Source organism: Molossus molossus, unplaced genomic scaffold (genome assembly GCF_014108415.1).
Source record: "Molossus molossus isolate mMolMol1 unplaced genomic scaffold, mMolMol1.p scaffold_m16_p_11, whole genome shotgun sequence".
Lineage (NCBI taxonomy): Eukaryota > Metazoa > Chordata > Mammalia > Chiroptera > Molossidae > Molossus > Molossus molossus.
This window is the reverse complement of record NW_023425346.1, coordinates 35,729,122-35,755,452: the sequence shown is the minus strand read 5'-3', so window position 1 is coordinate 35,755,452 and position 26,331 is coordinate 35,729,122. Positions and strand designations below refer to the sequence as shown.

The 26,331-nt window shown below is 38.4% G+C and overlaps 1 long non-coding RNA gene across 1 annotated transcript in view; it reads right to left on the bottom strand.

The window, feature by feature from the left end:
• LOC118625721 overlaps positions 1-23,831 on the bottom strand; it is a 130,453-nt gene extending 106,622 nt beyond the window's left edge. The window contains exon 1 of the long non-coding RNA XR_004958713.1: positions 23,492-23,831. This is a non-coding gene — a long non-coding RNA (uncharacterized LOC118625721). The remainder of the gene's footprint in view (positions 1-23,491) is intronic.
• Positions 23,832-26,331: the final 2,500 nt, after the last annotated feature.

Sequence of the window (26,331 nt, the reverse complement as noted above, 5' to 3'; positions counted from 1 at the left end):
AATCTTACAACTGAATAAGAAGATAATCAACTCCATTAAAAAAGTGGGCAAAAGAGTTGAGCAAACACTACATTAAATAAGATGTACAAATGATCAATAAGCGCATGAAGTCATACTTACAAGAGGATATTGTTTTATTCCATTTTATTCCATAAAATTCTAGAACAGACAGAACTAATCTATAGTGTCAGAAAACAGATGAGTTGTTACCTGGAGCCAAATTCACAGCAAAGTGACATGAGTATACTTTTTCAGAGGATGAGCACTTTCTATATCACAAATGCAAATAACAATACAATTAAAAATGATGTTCTATTGTTCTAATATGATGCATGGCCCATGAGCTAAATGAGGAGCTGAGAGAAAGAATAATTTCTACACCAAACCTGAAACATGTTTGGTGTCTTCTCCTGACACCGCAGGACTTCAGTTCTCAGAATACATGAAGGAAGAGCAGGCAGTGTGGTTTTTCTTTAGGTTCATGCATCACAAACTACCACTACTACTTACCATCTACTCTTTTCCTTCTTCTTCCACTTGCTCAGAATTTTCCTAGTGGCGCCAACCATGAAACAAGCTAGCCTTACAGCAAACCCGGCAGTGACAGGGAACCGTGCAATGATTTGAGAACAAATATATCTTAATCAATACCTGTACACACATACACATTTGGGGAATATATATACGTCAGCCATCCAAAAACACATAAAGAAAGCAAAATAAAAGGTGATAGCCAGTGATTACACAGTTCCCACAGGAGTTCATGACACCCATCCCAGAAGGTCTCTTCTTTTTCCTTTTTTATCTTCTATTGTACTTTCTACTATACTCAAGATGCACCCATACACACTGCATTTAGTACTGTGGTTATTTGTGTATTTCTCTTAATACCTCTACTCCAGTATAGACTGGGGCCATGTCTAAGACATATAACCTAGTTGATTATTATCTTTCATCTAGCAACAACACACATTTGTTGACTTGTTTCCTCTGATATTCATAAATCTGATGCCTCAGAAAGACATCTGCAAGCAAAACTCACTGTCAATAGCAAAGAACAGGAAGGTAAACATGTGACTGCAGGAGTCCGAGGATGCTATTTTAATTTCATTTATAATCGTACAGTAGCATAAAGAGCCGAAATAGACCTTGACTCCATCCTGCCTCTGCCAAGAGCAGTGTGACGTTGGTGGAATTACTAATCCTCTCTGAATCTCAGTAAAGATGGTTTGACATTTTTAAATAAAATAAGCAGTATAAAAGTCTTAGCATAGTACCAAGCATAGACTAGGGATGTAATAAATCAATTCCTTTCACATCTCACTTCATTGTATCCCTTCAGAATAGGCACCACAAATTAAATGCATGTTAAATAGCCTTATCATAAGAGACAGTATGAGTGCCACGTAGGAATAGAGATCCAGTGTTGCCATATCTTCCCATGGCGGAAGTAAAACAGAAATCTGAAATCTTATTTGGAATTTCTCCAAATTTCCCCACATTTAAATGTTAATAGTGATGTCAAAATTATTAAAACACTGTATTTGCCAGTCTTGTGAGGTCAAACAAAATGTGTCTGTTGTCTTGCACCATCAGTAGGCTACAAGTTTGCTGCCTTTACTCATCTAAAAAGACAGAAGTTCTAACACCTGCAACACAACTGAATTTAGGTACACAAAAACAAGTATCTTTAGATTTGTGCACACATTGTATGCCGCATACACAAGGTTCTTGAGGCAGGTTGTCAGAAACCACTTCTTCACTTTACTCCTCGTCAAACTGATTATTTCCCAACCTGATGACATGTATTTAGCTAATCCCAGCAGGGAAAGTTTCTTCTCCATTTAGTTAGACAACAATTCTTGAACACAAGGTGAAAGTCATTCTGCCTCAACCATGCTCCTGTATTTTTAACAGCCGCCTTTGTGCCCAGATGGTCGGATCATGGCCTTCTTTGACACACACGTGCTTTGCCATTTCTTTCTGCTCCTTTCTTCTTAAGAGTTGAAGTCACAAGATAAGTGACAATTTTTTAAAGGCTAATTAAGAACCTTTCTGCTTATGTCCTACTTAATTAGCTCCTGTCAACCTTGATTATACTCAAATTTTTAAATTACTCTTTACTTATATTTATTCTGCTTCTATGAATAATGTGAAATAACATAGAACAGCTATTGTTCTGAGCTTTTCCAGTGAATGACTACAATATTGTAATAAAGGAATTATCAAAATAATATAAATGCTAACCCAGAGACTCTTTAATGTGAATATATTTTATACTGTGCACGTTTAGGGGGAGAAAGGTAATTTTTATCTGGTATAATAGCTCCTGGTGACTACCATGGAATTTCTTAATTTAAAGATGACCAATGGGGAGTAAAGCTTCTCTGCTCTGTACTAGTGCTGCTCAGATTCTGGTGTGTATAAGACTCATTTGTGGAGCTTGTTAATTATTCAGATTCCCTGTTCTCACCTGCAACTGTGTGACCCTTATCCTCTCTGACCCTCAGTATTCTCTGGTATAAAATGGGAATTATGTATACATTAAAGGTATTTGAGAGTTTTAAATATATAATGAGCAAAAGTCTTAGCACAGTACCAAATAGAGAGCACCTACATTGTTCCTAGATTCTGGTCAATGAGCCACCTTCCCCTGGTAATTCTGTAGCAGGTGCTCTGGGAACTGAGCATATTTTGAGAAACTTTTCCCTTGTCTCTAGATCAATTCCCAGCTGTGGCTCTACATCAGAATTACCTGTGGAACTTTTCAAACTATTAATCCTTCAGCTTCACTCCCAGGAATTCTAAAGCTACATGTCTGGCAAGAAGCCCAAGCATTCGAAAGTTTTGCAAAAGTAATCCCCATATGAAGCAGAGTTGAGAATCATTAGTTCACAGTAGTGGTCTCTAAATATTTTTATCCATGTCCATAGTGTTAAAAAATTCAGTATGTATCTATAGTATATATATAATCTGTTTCATGAATTATAAGCCAGTTTCACTGTACTCTGAATTATAAACTTAGAAAATACACAAAAATGGAAATTTGTAAAATAAGATAGAACAAAAATATTTTATACTGTTTTATTTTTTTTCTTTATTGATTTTAGAGAGAGAGGAAGGGGGAGGGAGGGGGAGAGAGAGAGAGAGAGAGAAACATCGGTGAGAGAAAATATTGACTGGACACCTCCTACATGCCCCCTACTGAAGATTTGGCCCACAACCTGGGCATGTGTCCTGACCAGGAATCGAACCAGTGACCTCTTGGTGCATAAGTCAATGTTCAACCACTGAGCCACATCGGCCAGCTGTTTTATTTATAAATGGCTTTTGCCATCAGTTAAAAATTATTAAATAATTTTAATTAATATTTAATATTTAATTAATATTTAATATTTAATTAAAATATAAAAATATTTTTAATATTTTCTATAGAGAGAAACACTGATTTGTTGTTCTACTTATTGATGTATTTATTGGTTGATTCTTGTATGTGCCCTGACTATGGCTCAAACCTGCAACCTTGGCATATCGGGACAATGCTATAACCAATTAAGTTACTTGGCCAGGGCAAAAAATTATTTTAAATAAGATTCCAGAAGCTTAGTTCTTAAATGTTTACCTACCATGATAGCTTCATCATGCCGCTAGCTATAATTTCATGGCATAATATACACTCTTTACATATCAGAATAGCTCAAGGTGCAATAGACACTCAATATATAACCACGTATCTGAAAATGCACATCATTAGTGATAGTGGATATAAATTCATGTTTTAGAGCGTCTTCTTGATAATTCTAATCTTTTGGCTAACAGCTTACTAGATATGATTAGGGTGTCACTGTTTTTACCTTGCAATGTGGCTAATGAAGAGCTTGTACCAGGAGTCAAAGAATTATTGATGCTGATATTTTCTTCTTGCCTACTTGTATATGTATTTTCAGTATTACTTCTAATCAGCAAGTTTTTGGCAACAATCTTTTGAGGCCATTGCAATGCCTACTGGGGGTCTTTTTAAAGCTCTACTAAATATTTATATTGTTTGACTATCATAGGCCACTCTTGGCTTCTAATTCAATCAGAAGGATATAGGCTAAGAATCACAGCTTGCCAGAGGTCAGAGCTAAGCATTCTTCTTCTGCTAGAGTCTTTTGGCAGTCCTTGCCGCAGTCCGAGGAGTGGCTTCTGAGCTCCCTGTGTGACAGTTCAGGTTCAAGAATATTAAATCTTCCACATTAGCTTGTTTCAGGATCCAACCTAGTAGCCAATGTCTCTTGTAGCAACTCCACAAGCATAAGTTCTGGAGTTCTCAATGGGGACCAAGATCAGCTCCAAGATCAGCACTCTCAACCAAAGCTATGGTGTCCCCATTAGGGAATTATAGCTCCCCTCCGTTGAGTTGCAGCTTTTCACTTAGTCATTTTAACCATTAAGTAAGGTTGCCTAATAACCTATTTAACATACTATCTTATCAGGACTCTAAGGGAAAAGCTGGAAAGCCAACAGAAATGCAAGTTATTATACAGAAGAAAAAACAGTTTTATAACCCTTTATGCACACCACTGTGGAGATCCAATTTTGTGGCAGTTTAGTTAAAACTAGAGGATATATAATATTTACATTCACTTAACTGACTACATATAGCACACATCAAACTGCAGTTTTCAAAAGCCAACAAACAAGTGAGGGTGGCTGTCTTATTTTTTGCCTTGGGGATTCTCCAAATATCTCATGTACTAACACAAAATGGGAACATTTGATGCATAGACTAGACTGAGGAAGGATGATATTATTCTCATATTAAATACTATTAGAGATCAAAGTTACAACTAAACTACAGAACAACCATCATTCAGAATCACCTGAAATCAAGCTGAATGGAAGCCCTACAACTACAAAATTAAAGAAGCAGCCACATGAGACTGGTAGGAGGGGTGGAGGGGTGGAGGCTCGACGGGCTGGTCCCACACCCACATGTGGCAGAAAAAAATTAGAAGGATACCTCGGCTGGGAAGGTCCTCCCTGAGGACTGAGGGGTCCCCGTCCCACACCAGGGGCCCAGCTCAGGGTTCCAGTGCCGGGAAGAGAATCTCCATAACTTCTGGCTGGAAAAACTAGTGGGAACTGAGGCTTATGGAGGCTGAGGATTCTGGAGCCCCAGGCAGCTCCTCTTAAAGGGCCCATACACGGACTTACTTGGACTCGCACCCTCCAGGCTCCAGCATGGGGGAGGAAGCTTGAAAGGCACCAGAGACATATGGGGAAGAACTGAGATGTTTGGCATTGGAGCGAGGGCTAGAGAGGCAGCTTTCTCCTGGACAGACGTGCTTTCAGAGGCCTTTGTTCCTTTGGTGAGTCCTTACCTGGGGTGGCAGACAGCCTCCATATCTGGGACTCCAGCAACCTGGCTCACACTGTTTGCTCCCACCCCATGATTCCCTGAGGCCCTACCCCACCCAATTTTCAGGCCCACCCAAGCTGTGGCCAGTTGCTTTACCATAGAATTGGCCTGTCTTGGATCCTACTTCAGGTTTTCCTAAATTCTTTCAAACAGGCAGCATCTGGTCTCAGATAGTCCCATACCTGTAGTTAAGTAATACATAGAAACAAACACAGGGAAGCCGTCAAAATGAGGAGACAAGGGAACAGGTTCCAAATGAAAGAACAGAACAAAATTCCAAGAAAAACACTAAGAGAAATGGAGATAAGCAACCTAACAAATGCTGAGTTCAAAATACTGCTTATAAGGATGCTCAATGAACTTAGTGAGAACCTCAGTGAACGTAGTGAGGGCCTCAAGAGCATAAATAAGAAGCAGTCAAAAATGAAGAAGGCACTAACTGAAATAAAGAATAATTTACACAGATTCAACAGTAGAGTAGGTAAAGCCAAGAAGCAAATCATTGATTTGGAATATAAGGAAACAAAAAACAACCAATCAGAACAGCAAAAAGAAAAAAGAATCCAAAAAAATGAGGCTAGTGTAAGGAGCCTCTGGGACAACTTCAAGCATACCAACATTTGCATCTTAGGGGTGCCAGAAGGAGAAGAGAGAGAACAAGAAATCAAAAACCTATTTGAAACAATAATGGCAGAAAACATTCCTAACTTGGTGAAGGAAACAGACATACAAGTCCAGAAAGCACAGAGAGTCCCAAACGAGATAAACCCCAAGAGGCCCACACCAAGACACATCATCATCAAAATGCAAAAGGTTTAAGACAAAGAGAAAATCTTAAAAGCAGCAAGAGAAAAGCAGTTAGTTACCTACAAGGGATTTCCCATTAGACTGTCAGCTGATTTCTCAAAAGAAACTTTGCAGGCCAGATGGGAGTGGCAAGAAATATTTAGAGTGATTAAAAGCAAGAACCTACAACCAAGATTACTCTATCCTGCAAAGCTATCATTTAGAATCGATGGCCACATAAAGAGTTTCCCAGATTGACCAAAAATGGTGGCACAGTTAATGGAAGCTACACAGACCATCTCCCAGGACCAAATTTGAATTACAACAAAAATAAAGACAAATCATCAGGAAAAGGCAACAGATAAGCAGTTAAAAGGACCACATAACCAGGGACACTGACTCAATCCTGGTAGGCTTGGAGAGACGCGAGAGGGGGACTGGGAGCCCACAGTTGGCAGTGGCCTTAGCTGGGAACAGCGGCCTTGGTATAGAGCGGTGCCCTCGGGTTAAACTCCCAAGTGGCTCTATGGCTCACAGCCAGGACAGAGGCTAAAACAGCAGCAGCCACTTACCTCGGGCTCTGGCAGAGGGAGGGCAGACTGGACTGGAACTGTGTGGGGACACTCGGGATTTGGAGGGTGCTCAGAGCTTTCGCTGAGTTGCAGTCACGCAGGACTGTGGTCATCTTACTCCTTCCCAGGGCTCTGGAGAGAGGCAGCAACCCCTCCCTAGGAGATTCAACCCCACCGGGTGGCCATTGAAATGCTAATTGAGACCCAGTAACAACCAGCATCTGCCCCACCTTCGGAAAATCCTCTTACTCTGAGCACCTGAGGGAGTTCTTCATTAAAATGAGAACCCAAGGCTCTTCAGGTAACCCCTACTGATAGCCTCCAGGCAAAAAGCTAGAGGATAACTGTACCATTCCATGGGCTAGCAACTTTAACCATGAAAGTAAGACTTGACAGTGGTGTGTAAAATGGATCCTCCCTGGCTCATCAAAACCCAGGAGAGGGAGTGACAAACAGCAGAATATCAACACCCACAGGGAAAATTAGGCATACTCCAAAGCCCACTGTGATAGCCAAAATGGTGAAACACAGAAACAAAAGCCAAATGAAAGAACAAGAGACCACTACTGAAGAGGAGATAAATGAGGTGTAGTTAAGCAAATTAACTGAACTAGAAATTCAGAGCCATGATCTTGAGGAAGCTCAACAGCATGTGTAAGGACATGAGCTCCATGAGTAAAGACATAGAAATGTTGAAAATCAACCAGATGGAAATTAAAAACTACCAAGAAGAAATGAAGAATGACATATCAGAAATAAAGAACATATTGGAAGGTCTAAATAGCAGAGTAGAGGAAGCCGAGGACTGGATAAGTGAATTAGAGGATAGAGTAGAAAAATCAACCAATCAGAAAACCAAAAGGAAAAAAAAATAAAAAACCAGGAAGACAGTTTAAGAGAACTGTGGGACAACTGGAAACGTAATAACATTCACATCATAGGACTCCCCCAAAAAGAAGAAAATGAGCAAGGGTTAGAGAATATATTCCAAGAAATAGTAACAGAAAACTTCCGTAATTTGGTGAAGGAAGAAGGCATTCAAGTTCAAGAAGCACAGAAAGCCCCTAGTAAGAAGAACCCAAACAGGCCCACACCAAGACACATAGTAATCAAAATGCCAAACATTAAAGACAAAGAGAGAATCCTAAAAGCAGCAAGAAATAAGCAACAGGTTACCTACAAAGGAAACTCCATAAGGCTCTCAGCAGACTTCTCAACAGAAACACTACAGTCCAGAAGGGAATGGAATGAGGTAATCAAGGTCATGAAAAACAAGAATCTGAATCCAAGACTACTCTACCCAGCAAGGCTATCATTCAAAATAGAAGGTCAAATAAAGAGCTTCCCAGACAAAAAAAAAAAGGCTAAGGGAATATATTAGCACCAAACCAGCCCTGCAAGAAATGTTTAAAGGACTGCTGTAATTAGCAGGAGAAATAAAAAGAAAAATATAACTACACTAAACAAAAATGGCAATAAATAAATACATATGAATAATCAGCTTGAATGTTAATAGATTGAATGCTCTGATAAAAAGGCACAGAGCAGCTGATTGGATAAGAAACCATGACTCTTCTATATGTTGCTTACAAGAGACCCACCTCACAACAAAAGACTCACATAGGTTGAAAGTGAAGGGATGGAAAAAAATCTTTCAAGCAAACAGAAAGGAAAAAATTGCTGGGGTAGGAATACTCATATCTGATATAATAGATTTCAAAATGAAGGCCATAACTAGAGACAAAGAAGGCCACTACATAATACTGAAAGCATATATCTAACAGGAAGATATAACCTTGGTAAACATATGCACCAAATTTAGGAGCACCAAAATATATTAAAAATCTTCTAGAAGACTTCAAATGAGAAATCGATAGCAATACAATCATAGCAGGGGACTTCAACACCCCACTGACATCACTGGATAAATCCTCTAGACAAAAAATTAGCAAGGAAACAGAGGCTATAAATGAAGCACTAGATCAAATGTATTTAATAGATATCTACAGAGAATTACACCCCAAAACTGCAGAATTCACATTCTTCTCAAGTGCACATGAGACATTCTCAAAGATAGACCATATGTTAGGGCACAAACTAAGTCTCTACATGTTCAAGAAGACTGAAATCATATCAAGCATCTTCTCAGATTACAGAGGCATAAAACTAGAAATCAATTGCAACAAGAACATGCAAAGACATTTGAACTCATAGAGGCTAAATAGCATGTTATTAAACAGTGAATGGGTTACCGAGGAGAACAGGGAAGAAATTAAGAACTCCCTGGAAACCAATGAAAATGAACACACAACAACATAAAATCTATAGGATGGTGTGAAAGCAGTTCTGAGAGGAAAGTTTATAGCACTACAGGCTTACCTCAAGAAGCAAGAAAAATCTCTAATAGAATACCTAACCTCACAACTTAAAGAACTAGAAAGCAAACAAAAAGAAAACCCCAGAGCAAGCAGAAGGAAGGAAATAGTAAAAATCAGAGCAGAAATAAATTACATAGAGACCAAAAAAAAAAAACAATTCAAAGGATCAATGAAACAAAGAGCTGTTTTTTCGAAAAGATAAACAAGATTGATGGACCCTTAGCTAGACTCACCAAGAAACAAAGAGAGAGAACCCAAATGCAGAAAATCAGAAATGAAAGAGGAGAAGTAACAACTGATACCACAGAAATACAGAAGATTGTTAACAAGTACTATGAAAAATTATATGGCAACAAATTCGACAATCTGACTGAAATGGAAAAATTTCTAGAAACACATAGTCTCCCAAAACTGGACTGAGAAGAGATAGAAAACTTGAACAGACCAATAACAACAGAAGAAATTGAAGACATAATCAAGACTCTCCCAGCAAACAAAAGCCCAGGCCCAGATGGCTTCACGGGGGAGTTTTACTGAACATTCAAAAAGAACTAATACCCGTTCTCCACAAACTATTTCAAAATATTCAAGAAGAAGGAAGACTTCCAAACATGTTCTATAAGGCCAGCATAATTCTAATTCCAAAACCAGAAAAAGATACTACAAAGAAAGAAAACTACAGGCCAATATCTCTGATGAACATAGACACCAAAATCCTGAACAAAATACTAGAAAATCAAATCCAGCAACAAATCAATAAAATTATTCATCATGCCCAAGTGGGATTCATCCCAGGGATGCAAGGCTGGTACAATATTTGCAAATCAATAAATGTGATGCACCACATAAAAAAAATGAACAATAAAAAGCACATGATCATATCAATAGATGCCGAAAAAGCCTTCGACAAAATCCAGCACCCATTTCTGATAAAAATGCTCAGCAGTGTGGGAATAGAGGGACCATATCTCAACATAATAAAGTCCATATATGAAGGACCTACAGCCAATATTATACTCAATGGGCAGAAACAAAAAGCATTTACCTTAATAACAGGAACAAGACAGGGATTCCCACTTTCGCCACTCTTATTTAACATAGTACTGGAAGTCTTAGCCACAGCAATCAGAGAGGAAGAAAAAAATAAAAGGGATCCATATGGGAAAGGAGGAAGTGAAACTGTCATTATTCGCAGATGTCATGATACTATACGTAGAAAACCTAAAGACTCCATCAAAACTTTACTAGACTTAATAAATGAATTTGGCAAAGTAGCAGGATACAAAATTGCTGTCAAGAAATAAATGGCATTCTTATACACCAATGATGAAGTCACAGAAAGAGAAACTAAGAAAACAATACCATTTACCATCGCGGCAAAAAAAATTAAGATACCTAGGAATAATCTTAACCAAAGAAGTAAAGGACCTATTTGCAGAAAATTATATAACATTGGAAAAAAAATAGAGGAAGATATAAAAAAGTGGAAGCACATGCTTTGTTCATGGATTGGAAGAATTAACATCATTAAAATGTCCATACTACCCAAAGCAATCTATAGATTCAATGCAATCCCCATCAAAATATCAATGACATACTTCACAGAACTAGAACAAATACTTCAAAAGTTCATTTGGAACCAAAAAAGACCTCGAATAGCCACAGCAATCTTGAAAAAGAAGAACAAAGTAGGAGGGATCACATTACCAGATTTCAGGTTATACTACAAAGCCACTGTATTCAAAACCGCCTGGTACTGGCACAAAAACAGGCATATAGACCAATGGAACAGAACAGAGAACCCAGAAATGGACCCAAGACAATATGCTCAATTAATATTTGACAAAGGTGGCAAGAGCATACAGTGGAGTAAAGACAGCCACTTTAATAAATGGTGTTGGAAAAATTGGAAAAAATAAAACTAGACCATCAACTTATGCAATACACAAGAATAAACTCAAAATGGATAAAAGACTTAAATGTGAACCATGAATCCATAAAAATCCTAGAAGAAACTGTAAGCAACAAAATTTCAGACATCATACGCAGCAGAATTTTCACTGACACATCACCTAAGGCAACAGAAACAAAGGAGGAAATGAACATATGGGACTACATCAAACTCAAAAGCTTCTGCACAGCAAAAGAAACAATCATGAAAATGAAAAGGCTACCCACTGTATGGGAGAGAATAATTGCCAATGATATATCAGATAAGGGGTTAATTTCAATATATATAGAGTGCTCATACAACTCAACAAAAGGAAGACAAAGAACCCAATTAAAAAATGGGCATAGGAATTAAATAGACACTTCTCCAAACAGGACATACAAATGGCTAAGAGACATACGAAAAATGCTCAACATCACTAATCATCAGAGAGATGCAAATTAAAACAACAATGGGGTATAACCTCACACCTGTCAGAATGGCCACCATCAACAAATCATCAAACAAGTGTTGAGCAGGGTGTGGAGAAAAGGGGACTCTAGTTCACTGCCGGTGGAAGTGCAGACTGGTGCAGCCACTATGGAAAACAATATGGTGTTACCTGAGAAAATTAAAAATTGAACTTCCATTTGACCCAGTGATCCCACTTCTAGGAATATACCCTATGAAGCCTGAAACATCAATCAGAAAGAATATATGTACCTCCATGTCTGTAGCAGCACTATTTACAATAGCTAAGATCTGGAAACAGCCCAAATGTCCATCAGTAGACGAATGGATAAAAAAGCTATGGTACATATACACAATGGCGTACTATGCAGCTGTAATAAAGAAAGATCACTTATCCTTTGAGACAACATGGAGGGACCTGGAAAGTGTCATCCTAAGCGATACAAGCCAAACAGAGAAAGACAAGTATCATATGATCTCACTTATTTGTGGAATATAACAAAATAACATCTGAGGAATGGGGTAGTCCCAGAGATGTGGAAATGAGGTACAGAATGACTATCCCCAGATGAGAGAGTGGGAGGGAGATAAACCACAGAACTAATATGCATGTGTGCATGAACAATGGACATGGACAACAAAGCTGGGAGAGGGTGGGGAGGGAGGAGGAGGGAGGTATCTGTGGGGGGAAAAGGAGAAACATCTGTAAAAAAACTCAATTAATTAATTTAAATTAAAAAAAAAAAAAAAAAGAGTTTCCCAGACAAGATAAAGCTTAAGGAGTTCATCACCACCAAACCATTATTATATGAAATGTTGAAGGGTCTTCTTGAAAAAAAAAGATTAAAAATATGAACAAACAAAATGGCAATAAATACATATCTATCGACAATTGAATCTACAAACAAAATGAACAGGAAGAACAGAAGCATTCTCACAGATACAGAGAACATTTTGTTTGTTGCCAGATGGGAAGGGGGTTGGGGGAATGGATGAAAAAGGTGAAGGGATTAAGAAGTACAAATTGGTTGGTAGACTGACAAACCTCAAAGGGAAGGGGGCGGTGGGAGGTGGAAAGAGATAAACCAAAGAACTTATATGTATATATGTGTAACCAATGGACACAGACAACAGTGTGGGCAAAGGCAGATGTGGGGCAGGAGTGGGGAGGAGGGGGTCAATGGAAAAATGAGGAACATCTATAATACATTCAACAATAAAGATAAATTTTAAAGAATACTATTAGACTTTAATTTGTTTTAGAGTGGTTTGGGTTTACAGCAAAATTGAGAAGAAGGTACAGAGATTTCCCATATACTTTCTACCCCCTCACATGCATAGCCTTCCCCATTACTAACATCCCCCACCAGAGTGGTACATTTTTTATAATTGATGAACCTACATTGACACATCATAGTCACCCAGATTCCATAGTTTACATTAGACTTCACTCTTGGTGTTGTACATGCTACAGGTCTGGGCAAATGTATATCAACATGTATCCATCATTAAATCCACCAGTAAAAAATAAGAGTCACCATAGCCAGTTTAGCTCAATGGTTAGAGCATCAGCCTGTGGACCAAAGAATCGTGGGTTCGATTCCGGTCAAGGGCCCATACTTCAGTTGAAGTCATCCCTGGCCCTGGTCATGGTTGTGTGGGAGGCAATCAGTCAATGTGTCTCTCATAGTTTCTCTCTCTCTCTCTCTCTCTCTCTATCTCTCTCCCCCTCTCCCTCTCCCTCTGTCTTCCTCCACCCTCCCACTCTATGTGAAGATAAATGGAAATATATCCTTGGGTGAGGATTTAAAAAAATAATATAAATAAATAAAAAATAAGAGTCATGGGGAACATGATATAATTCCTTGTTATGTGAGGCTTTAAGGGTCTGGTTCCAGCTCACTAAAACCAGTAGTTCCCTCCCTCTGTGGAATAAAATAATGGATACAATTTTCTTATCTAGATAGATAGATGATAGATAGATGATAGAAAGATAGATAGATAGATAGATAGATAGATAGATAGATAGATAGATAGATAGATAGATAGACAGATAGAAATACTAGTACTTTGTTTCTGATCTCCAATGATCTTTCTCTCACATTTACTGGGTTATACCACCACCTTTTTAGGGACACTTCTTATCCCTGTATGATCTAATTGTTGTACAGATTTTAAATGGGTCTGAGGGAATGGGCCCAACAGTCTCCAGATAGTGTTCATGTTGCAGGGACAAAGACCAGGTTTTTAGTAGGAAGGCTCCAACCTAGTGGTTCACATCCCTCAGCCCACACCAGAATCACAGGGTGCACTTGTAAACCAGCTGATGCCTCGCCTAGGATCCACCTCCAGCAAGGCCATCCTCTTTCTCCTCTGAAAACCTCCTCATGTACTCTTCTGTCTCCTTTAAGGCACTTTACTCAACACTCCCATCCCACTCTTCAAATCACAGTTTAAACGTCACTTCTTTAGTGCTCTCAGCTTGTATAAGAGACCTATCTTATTCCATTTCAGCTGTTATACCAAAAATACCATAGACTAGGTGCTTATACACAACAAAAACTTATTTCCCACAGTTATGCATTGTAGGAAGCCAACGATTAAGAGGCTAGCAGAGTCAGTATCTGGTGAGAGCCCATTTCACTGTAACCATATATGGTCAAAGGGGTTAGGGCTTGTAAAAGGACTAATCCCATTCAAGAGGGCCTCAGCCCTCATGACCTAATCACCTCCCAAAAGCCCCACCTCCAATGCCTTCACATTGGGCATTGGGTTTCAACATATGAATTTTCAGGGACACAGACATTTGGTCTATAGCAGCTCCTCTGTCATAGTCTCTCTTAGCACTTAATCATTTCCTCATGATATTCATCAGCAATGTAGTTAAATATTAAAATATATAAATAAACCTGTTTGCTTTCTGCTCAAATTTTCTTTATAGTAGGGATCACACCTGCCCACTTTGTACATTGTTACATCCCTACTGCCTAACACTGTGCCCTGCACATGATAAGAAGTGAATTAGTATTATTAAGTAAATAAGTCAGGTTTTACATATATTTGAGTTTGGCAGTAAACTGCCAAGCAAACTAAAGAAATGTGATCTTTACATTTCTTAACTATATAAGAAATATATATTATTAGTATTATTTAATCTCAAAGATGACTCTGTGAACATTACTACTATATTAGTCAAAAATCAAGTGAATAGATGATGCTACAAAAATAGAAAGGATCCCAGACCTAACAAAACTTGTAGTCTTGTAGGAAAGACAGATATTCAAGAATTTAGGGTTCAAACAAATCTCAGGAGACTAATGTCAAGCACCCCCTTCCTCCTCATAGTGGCTAGGAGGCTGAAAATAAATGCTGCACTCTAAGCCAATTCATATAAATAATTACATACATTCAATCCAATAATTTTGAATGTATTAAATGTGGTGGTTAGAAACATATAATGAGGCTCTAAACCTAGTCTAGGGGAAATGGAAAGCTTCGCTCAGGAAATACGGTTAGACTGAGACCTGAGCAATAGTTTATCCAGACAAAGGGGGAGACGTTTGGAGGCTTCAGAGGGAGCATGTTCAGAGACCTTACAGGAGGAGCCTGAATAGAAGGACCTGAAAGAACAAGCTAGTGGGGCTGGAGCAGATCTGCGAAGTGAAGCTGCAGAAAGAAGCAGAAAACAGGCTATGCAGGAGGTTGCAGAGAATTTTGAACTTGACTTTGAGTTCAATGCAAAATCCCAAAGGATTTTGAAGCAGGGAAATAATGGGCTCTGGTGGCAGGGCTGGGAGGTCTTCCTGGCTCCAGCACAATGACATCAGAATAAACCAGATAAGCCTTTCCTTGTCCTAATGATTATTATATCATTTGTATTTGTTTATTTATTTATTCTTCTTCAGTTTTCTGAAGCATAGAATATCTCTGTCCTTTGTAAATTACTTTGTGATTCATCCTGAACCTGATAAAGCTTAACTGGAGGCATTCTGGTACATGTGGTCTTCAGATTTCCCCCTAAATCTAATAAAAAAAGCCGTAATTTAATCTTTGATTGCTCTCAATGGGCATACTACCTTAAAATAGTATTTTATCCATTTTGGTAGCAATATTTGAATCAAATATTAACATTGCAGAATCTAAAACTATACTTCTATTTCAAAAGATATATGAAAAGTTTCTTAGTGGCTGGGAAGTAATATAAATGACTATTAAGTTTGAGGAAAGAAATTTTACTGATTAATGTCAACACCTGAAATTGTTATACCATTCCAAGTGTTTTAGGTCAGCAATGCTGTACACCCCTGCCTCTCCTAGAGAGAACATTTACTTTGATTAAATTTGGATTTAGATGTAGCAACATGAGGAAATGTCTTTCTTTTGTTTTTTAATCCTCACCCAAGAATATTTTTTCCATTTTTTGTTCAGATAGAGTGGGAGGGAGAGAGAGGAATAGAGGGAGAGAGAACCATCGACGTGAGAGGGACACATCAACTGGCTGCCTCCCGCAAGACCCTGACCAGGACGAACCTCAACCAAGGTACATGCCCTTGACCAGAATCGAACCCGCGACTCATTGGTCTGTGGGCTGACACTCTAACTGCTGAATCAAACTGGCCAGGTTAGAAAATCTCTTTCTTAACAGCACAATTCTTATTAAGGAAGATATTCTTTTTTAAAAAAATAATTTTTCTTTATTGGTTTTAGAGAAAGGGAGAGGGGGAGATGGAAACATCAATGAGAGAGAACATCAATTAGCCACCTCCTGCATGCCCCCCACTGGGGATCAGGCTTACAGTCAAACTGGCAACTTCTTGGGTTGACACTCAACCACTGCACCACACTGGCCGGGCAAAATGATACTTATTTTAAATTGAGAGAATATTTGTTTAATTATTGAGTGAGTAGAAATGGGAGTAGTAAGTGTGAGACCCTTGGCCCAAGGGTCCTGCTAGTAGACAACATGTAGTTCCTCCTTTGCTACATCTGCTTGGCACTAAACCAGTGCTGGGAGATTCCATCTAGCTCCACTGACCCCTTCTTATGACAAATATTAGTTAATACTCCTTTAACCTCCAGAACTTATATTATTAGATAGTATTTTCTATCCACACTCATTTCAAACAATTCAATAAAATTCCCTAAATGTGCTCTAAAAAGTGTTGCCAGATAAATGGAGGGACAATATTTAGGACATACTTATAGTTTAAAAAATTATTTATTGTTTATCTGAATATTTAACTAGGATTTCTATATTTTTATTTGCTAAATCTGAAAACCCCAATTATGGAAGAGACAATAATATAAATAGGTAATTTACTATATAACTGCTCAGTCTTGACTACACTACGACACATAGAAGGCGGACAGATGCCTGTGCCTATGATGAAATCACCATGACTGCAATAACTACAAACAAGACTGATATTGGTGGTTTCATTGGCTGCTCAAATACCATAAGTGGTATATATGGCCATTAACGATGTGATTCTCTGAAATGACAAATACTCTCTTAGAATATTTTAGGCAAAAGAAGCTACCAACTTCTTTTGATCTGGATAGTATTTGTGTTCCTGAAAAACCTGATGTATATTGTATATTAAAACCATGTGAAACACACATGCACACACACACACACACACACACACACACACACACACACTTTAGCTAAGTTCTAGGCTCAGATCATTACAGAGTTTCTCACTTATGTGAATATCCAGCAGGACAGTCAGGAGGCATGGACGATATGGTACGAGGCTCTGTTATGTGGTACTTTGTCACACATTGTAGGATATTTAGCATCTCTGGCTCCAGCTCATCAAAACCAATAGTATCCTCCCTCTGTGGAAACAATAGAAAAACACTCCCACAGATTTGCCCGACTAGTGGCAGTTTCACTGAAGCTACTAATTTAAATCATACATAAAGGAAGAGTGAAGGGAGAGTTTTTCTAGGACAAATAAGGGAAGAGTTTAAAGAAAAAAACAGATGAATAATTGGAATTTGATCAGTTTCTTCTCCTGGCACATCATGAAACCACCAGTTGGCCTACAAAAATCTTTGGGAAAATATCCGTTTTCCTGTTTATGAGAGCTTGGAGTGGGGAGGAAGAAAAAGGTTCTAAGATATATATTCCCTCTTCTTCTTCTAGGATCCATAATCCACAGTGTGGGGACAGGGAGGAGGGATGGGGAGACAGTCCTGGGGAGACCACTTGTCAGTATTAGAAAGGGGTTCCCCACCTTGCTGGTTTTCCAAGTAGTACTGACAGCTTCAGCTGATGTGGTGGTCACTATGTGAACATTGGTGTTCTTGGAATGGTATGAAACTTCACTCTGGGCCCCTCTACCAAGTAGGCCCCTTTTATAAATGACAGCTGTGTCTCTCCTAGACATTTCAGTGACAGAAATTTCAACCCTGTCTCTAGCCCACAGCCCACAGCCCACAGCCCTGTAATTTCTGGGTTTCTTTACTTGGAATCCTCTTCCACACCCTCCAAGGATCTTAGATAATTGGACATCTTAGCAATTGCCTGACTTCCACTTCCTAGACACACTATAGCAGTTAGGTCAGGAAACATGTTACTCCATTGGCCTCCTTATGTCAGAAATCTCTAGGCCCCAATGAGTATCTGTCCCTAGGTTCAAACATACCCCCAAATTTAAGGATTAATGTCAAGTATCCCCTCGTTTCCACATTGGGGAGGAGGCTGAAAATGACACATGTCACACACTGATGGAAGCCCGTTTGGATCTTCTTGTAGGATACCTGTAGTCTCCTGCAGTTAGAGGTAGGTAAGGACTGAATAGGTCCTTCTCCCCAACATTGCTTCCATGTAGTATGAGACAATAATTTGTGGCCATATAAACAAGAGTTATAGAAAGCAGGAAAACAGTCTTACAACCTATGCTGTAGGCTTAATAAAATCCTAGCTTTCTGTCCAGCCACCCATGAAAGGTTTTCCTGAAGCAGATGCAATGATATTCAGAGTTGGCCTTCTGGTCAGAGTCGGGTAACAAAACTTCCATTGGGAAACTGAAAACAGCCTCTCAAGTTCCTTGGGTTCCTAAACCTAGGGGGCCATTCCAAGTAGTCTAGGCTCTTGAATTCCCGGAGTACTTACATCTGTTCATACAAGGGCGGAAGCGACTGTAATACAGGGGTGAGCAAAAGTAGGTTTACAGTTGTTTGTGTGGAAAAAATATGTAATACAAGAATAAATAATAATACAAGAATAAACTCTAGGTTTTGTGTACTCACGACTGTAAACCTACTTTTACCCACCCCTGTAATTACTGCCCTTTCATACATCTTGACCACCACTGATTTTACTAATGAAAATTTTCTAATATTCATTATGCCAATTAACAAAGATAACTGAAGCCAATGTGCCTTTGGAGAGTGGGTTCCTGATTAGTCAGTCATTCAGATGTTAACTAACCACTTTGGGAGTGTGCATGCCCAAATGGGGACTTCAAAGATCAGCTAACCACTCATAGGTTAGTAGTTAGATTACAACTAATTAACATGCATATGTCGCCCTCTCTGTGGTAAAGTATATTAAGTTAAATTTAGATAATCAGACATCCTGGTTGACCTGAGGGAGTACTATTTAATACCTGCTGTGCAGAGATAATTATAGCATCCCCTTCACTCTCAAAAGTATACTAGTTTGGGCAAAAACTATGTAATCACCTATAATATAAGTGAAGTACGTTTCACAGTATGTTCTCTAAGAACACTCACTCCATACAACTCTCAAGACATTCAAGTTGGGCCTGCAGGTTCTTCAGCTCATTAAACATTCTGTGGATAATGAAATGCTTAAAGGCTATCCTCAATAGACATGAGGTACTCTCTTGGCTTTGTAAAGCAGAAATCATTGCCCCGTGGAAAGGAAGTGAAAGCAAACCTTTTTATTGGACTTCTTAAAAGGTCACACCCTCCACCTCCACTTCTTATGAGATGGGAACCTGGGCAGATGGTTGGTGGCACTGCTTGTTATACATTTTCTTCTGGTGGTGAGCCCAGCAGGCAGGACACTGACCCTAATTGTTGGCATTCTTTTGGGAATATGCAGTATTCCCCATCTTTGGTCATCAGCTTTGGACATCCTAATTTTTAGGGAGCAGGTCCTGCTTTTTCTCTAAATTCTGGGTTCTGTCACATCTTCTTTGGTACCCTCCATGAGTGGTGAAAAACAAAACTTGGATGCAGAAGAATCTGAGAAAAACTTACTCCACATCCGTTACACTTGCATAGATCCATGACCTCCAAAATTCAAGTGAAGACATTCCAACTTGGTACACTGCATGTTCATCTCATTCCCAGGTTCCTGATGACTGTACAGGGAGGGAGGTGCCCTGGAGCAACTGAGACATCATACCTCTCAAAAACACTGTTCAGAAAGCAGATTTGAATCCACTCTTGGTCTCACTAGTGGGTGGGAGCTTGGGCTTTTATCTCAGATTTGAAGATAACTGGGGACCTCATGGGTTTCGATTTTCCTCACACAGCCTACGGTTTTTGCACAGTTAGTCACCTTCAGTGTTGTACTTCAGCATTCGTTGTAGTTGTTGTTTTGACCATTTCAGACCTGGAGTTTCACTGTGGGCATCCAATTCCCTTAAAACTGTCCCTAAAGGTGAAACATCTGATGCAAATGTTTTAGTGACAAAGGGATCATACAGATCATGTGTTCAGTTGCTTCATTTGAGGACCACAGCGATATAGACAAAGAATGAGGATCTAGCATCAGAGAACATGTGATCAGATCCCTGTCCACCACTAATTAAATCTGTGGCCTTAGTACCAAGCTGCTTCTCTTCTTAACAAAGAACAATACCACACAAAGTGTTTAAAGATTGAGAAATGTAAAAAAAACACAAAATTGTTTTTTAAAGGTAAAACATGAATGTATTCCTCAGATGATTAAATATTGGCACAAAGAAGTTACATAAATTGTGCAAACAACACTACTTAAGGGAAAAAAATCCATGTCTTCTGACTTGAGTAATAATAACTGACACCGATTCCTGACAGTGTTTCAGGCATTGGGCTAAGCCCTCGATATGCCCATTTAACCTCATTTATTCTTAATATTATTCATATACTCATTTTCTGATTTAAAAAAAAAAAAAAAAACTAGTCTTAAAATGGCTAATACACTATCAGTGCCACACATAGTGAGTAGGAAAAACGTATTCATCAAAGTTTACCTAACTAGAGAAGCTGAGTTCTTGTAGCTAAATCAGCAAAACTCAGATTTCCATATCAAGAATCAAATTAAAAATACTAACCCACATGATTCATATTTAAAGTTGAGAACCATTGTTAGGCATAATTGTCTCATTTAATGTTTGCATACACCTAGCACAGTGCCTAGAACAAAATAGCTTTTTCTTACTTCTTTCCTTCTAATACCATTTTCCAAGGGAATTGTTCTTTTTTTGAAATTAATTTATTTATTTTTGTTACAGATGTTTCTCCCCTATCCCCCACTGATTCCCCCCTTCCCATCTCTCCCCTCCCTGTCCCCAGCCCTGTTCTCCACGTCCATTGTTCATGCATACATGCATATAAGTTCTGTGGTCCATCCCTCCCCCACCACCCCCTCCTCCAGGGACTGCCAGCCTGCACCCCACTTCCACGTCTCTGGGACTACCCCATTCCTCAGACTGTTATTTCATTATATTCCACAAGTAAGTGAGATCACATGATACTTGTCTTTCTCTGCTTGGCTTGTTTTGCTTAGGATAATACTTTCCAGGTCCCTCCATGTCATCTCAAAGGATAAGAGATCTTTCTTTATTACAGCTGCATAGTACTCCATTGTGTATATGTACCAAAGCTTTTTTATCCATTTGTCTAGTGATGGACCTTTGGGCTGTTTCCAGATCTTAGCTATTGTGAATAATCCTGCTAAGAACATGGGGGTACATAATTCTTTCTGATTGGTGTTTCAGACTTCTTAGGGTATATTCCTAGAAGTGGGATCACTGGGTCAAATGGCAGTTCAATTTTTAATTTTTTGAGGCAACACCCTATTGTTTCCATAGTGGCTGCACCAGTCTGCATTCCCACCAGCAGTGTACTAGAGTCTCCAAGGGAATTGTTCTGTGGTACCACTTGGAGAGAGGGACAGAATGAGGGACTGCAGATGGGGAGTGTCATGTGATGAATAGACAGTGAGGTAAAAGTGGTAGAAGCGCTGAGAGAACACAGTGGCTCTTCTGATGGTAGGAGTTGATAGTCACATATATACAACCAACCCAAACACTTCCCATGAGAACAAAGCGAACCTTCCCAATACCCATGCTCACATGAATATAACAACAGACTGACCTAGAAATTTACTTCTTTCTCCTCTTAAGGCTGCCCTGGATGTGAAGTTTAACCTAATTTCCCCTATATCAAAATAGGGTCAGGGGTTTGAAGAAAACTATCACTCTCCATATTCACTCATAATGTCCCATGTTGGCCTTGAATATGCCTTAGGTCATAGGTTTCATAATTTGAGGTCATCTTTAAAATAAAAACTTTTCAAGATTTCTGCTTTACAGTGAAGAATATGAGAAAACTAATAAATCCTTCCCCCGATATTGGTGAAGAATACAAGTAAAATGACCTCTGGTCTTCAGATTTAATTAGCTGAAGTAGCTCACCCTGGGAATGGCCTAATTTCTATACCAATGTGATAGCACTTTCTCACCTCATACATGCAAGGACTGCTGGGATACTATCCCTGAGACAGCACTTCTTTGGCTAAATTGGTACCACTGTTTTCTCCCCAGAGTGTTTCAATCAGATACCTGTGTCCCTGAAATAATGGAATAAGTGGCCTCTGGGGTGAAGAACCTTTCTTTATATCATTCTCCAAATTGACACCTAATGAGGTACATATTTCCCCTATAGAAATCATCAGTCTCAGGAAAAGCATCCTGGCTATGCAACCTCCCTCACATGAGCAAGGAACTATATATCTCCAAGGCATTTGGCTGCAAGACAAAGACCAAGATGTCTTCCTGACTAGATAAAATTTTGTTAAAGCAACTTTCAGCCGTTGACTCAAGAAGGAAAGAAAGCATGATCATAGAAGAACTTGAAAAGGTTTTAAATACTCTGCCCCTTAAAAAGGCATTAACACCAGGTTTTAAGTGGGATTTCTTCCAAATATTAAAGATTAGGAAAACTTTGTATTGTGTATACAGGGCATAGAAAGGATGGAATGAGTCTTAACCCATTCTGAGGGCTAGCATAATTCTCTAGGTTCATGATACCTATAAACCTAGATCCCAAAGTCCTAAATAAGATATAAACAATTATGGCACTTTATTAAAAAGAACAATACACTATAATAAAGTAAGTCTTTTCCCAGTAATGGAAGACTGATTCACCATTAGCAAATCTATTAGTGCAATTCACTAGGTTAATGAAATAAATAAATATGTACATACATATTTATATATATAATCATCTCAGTAAATGCTAAATAACTTTATTTTAAAATCTGATAAATGATAATTATACAGTTGCAGTTTATCCCGGGCCCCAGTTGGATTCCTGTGGGTGGCAACCAGCTGATGTGTCTCTCTCATATCAATATTTTTCTTTCTCTTCCTCCCTCTCTCCCTCCTGCTCTATCTGAAGATAAATGCAAAAATTTTCTCAGGTGAGGGAAAAAATAATAATAATAACTATAAACAATATTAAGCATCTAGTTTAAGATTGAAACATTAGAAATAATTCTATTAAAATCAAGAATAAGCGCAGAGACTTCCTGTTCCCAGCACTTTTCGATATTGTGCCACAGGTCCTCACCAAAGCAATAAAATGAGAAAAATAATTTAGAAGCATAAATCCTGGAAAGTGGGCCAATCTTAGGCTACCTGTGCTCAGACCCACTCCTGAAACACCTCATGGTTTGCTCTGTATCATAGATTGGGCCAACCTTTGCAAGCTGCGTTTCCCGCGCTTTCTCTTCAGCTGCTATCCAGCTAAATTCAACAGGTGGGAGGCGCTGGTGGGAGATTGGAGAGTGGGGGAATGGAGATGGTGAGGTATCTTTCTCATTTCCTTTCCATCTTCTACAGCTTCTCTGTCAGCATCTTCTACAGCTTCTCTGTCAGACAGGTCCACCATGCTTCTAGTCTCCTGAGAGTGAGCCTGGTTCTCAGCTCTAGTAACACTGCCTCCTCCCTTTATCTCTTCAGTCTTGTTGTTGTGGCTTCCTGCTACCATTAAGCTCTGGGTTATCTCCTTGTTACTGGTGTGGTTTTTCAGAGGCTCCCGTCACTTTGTAACCACTTTGCTCTTTTCAATACCCTTTGCAGTAAATACTTTAAGTCGTCTCTATGTTCCCAGTAAGACTGGCTATACAGAAAACAGTTGGTATTTGTAAATTCTATAATTTTCTCCCAGAATACCCAAATGATAAGCAGTTAAAATCAATGTGATCACTGAGTAAGCCAGTGATATAAGCTCAACAAAAACAAAAAAATTAAAATTTATATATCAGCAATGTTAAATCAGAAAATGTAATGGAAACATTTATTCCATTCGAAATGATAGTAATTAACTCAGACTATCTGGAAATAATACTGAAAAGGAATATGTAAGACCAACATAGAGCAAACTATAAAACTTTCATGCAAGACAGAAAAGTAGACCCAAATAAATAAAAGATATATCATGTTTCTGAGTGTAGAAATTCAATAGTATTAAGCTGTCAGTTCTTCCCTGATTAATATATTTGGGGTAATTCCAATAGAATAGTTAATGGGACTTATAAATCAGATTTCAAAATTCATAGTGAAAAAGTACAAGACAGCCAAAAATATTTTTAAAGAGAAGAACAAGGAGGTGGGATCGGTCCTAACTGCTATTAAGGCATACAATTAAGCTGTGGTTATTAAAATAGTGTAGAAATGCCAATGAAAAAATAGTCTAGAAAAGTGCGTGTATGCGTAAGTAAAGTGGAATTTCCAAATTAATAATTGGATTTGGAACAACTGACTTCTCCTATAGGAAAAGATAAAATTAGATGTCTAACTCAGGTCCTATGCAAAAATTAGTTCCACTTGGTCTAAAAAACAAACTGTAAAAACAAAACTTAAAAATTAATAGAACAAAATAATGTGGATTATTTTTATTTGGGTGGAAAAAATATTCTGAAATGACATATAAAATCCAGAGGCCATAAAAGAAAAGCTTACCGCCCTGGCCGGTTGCTCAATGGTTACAGCATCGGCCCGCGGACCAGAGAGTCCCAGGTTCAGTTCCTGAGGACATGTACCTCGGTTGCAGTTTGTCCCCGGCCCCTGTTGGGGTCGTGTGGCTGGCAGCCAGTCGATGTGTCTCTCTCACATCAATGTTTTTCTATCTCTTTTCCTCCCTCTCTGCCTCCTGCTCTATCTGAAGATGAATGCAAAAATGTTCTCGGGTGAGGATTAAAAAAAAAAGAAAAGCCTACCAATTTGAATACATACAATTTTAAATTATTTATTAGTAAAAGACATGTAATATCAAAGACAAGCAAGAAGCTTAGAGAAAATGATTAGAGAAAATACAACACATGATTGCTATTACATTTAAAGAGCTCCTAGAAGCCAGTAAGAAAAATATCAAGAATCCAACAGGAAAACAGGCAAAATATATGAACAATCAGTTCACAAAAATAATGTACAAATGGTCAAAAAACATAAGAAATCATTCTCTGCTTCATGAATAACCAGGGAAGAACATACTAAAGCACCCATAAAAATCTTATTTATTTCCCCTAGACTAACAAATAGTTAAGACTGATAACAGGAAGTTATGGAGAGGATACAAGGAAACATGCATTATTATACACTGTTCATGGGAGTAAAAATTGGTGAAGCCCTTTTAAAAGGCAAGTATTAGTTTCTATATAATTTCATAAGTGAATATACCCTTATACCCAGTGGTCCCACTGCCAAGATTCTAATCTAAATAAATATCCTAATATGTATTTAAAAATGTTCATTGAAGCACTATTTATAATAAAAAATGTTTAAAAATAAATTAAATGTTCATAGAGAACGGTGAAAATTTGTATTATATTCATAAAATGAACTATATCTACAAGTATCCACATGGGTAAATCTCTAATACATAAACTTAAGTGAAAATAAAGTAAAAACACAACATATTGTATGCAGAATGGTTTCTTTTCCTTAAGATATACATGTGTGTGTGTATATATGCATACATATATATGCATACAGATACATATACATGTTTGGAAATGTGGAGAAAAGAGGACAGGAAGTATAAACTATAAACTGTTAACAGTGAGCCCTCTGGAGTAGAATCTGGATAGCATTGAGAACAAAGGGAATAGAGAGGGGCTTTGATATTACATTCTAAATGCTTCTTTATTATTGATACTTGCACAATGAGGAAAATTGATAAAATGTAAAAATGCTAGCTAAAATCACACCTGTGACTTTGTTATCACATTCCTTTCTCCTGCTGCATACCACTGAGTTCTAGTGAATGACAGGACTTGGAATCAGTTCCTGGGGTGGGAGTTGGGAGCAAAGAGACAGTGCTGGCCTTGTTCACACCACAGATGCTCAGTAAATATCTGGCAGGCACATGGTAGACACTCAATAATAGCAATTATTATTATTCTAGTTACAATATAAATATATACCTCCCTTCCATGAAATCCTTCTTTATTCCCTGTTGAAGGCTATTTGTGATAGTCTTTGTGTTGTTCACCAGGTCTTTCCAGCTCTTCATGGTAGTATTGCTATTTCTGGCCCC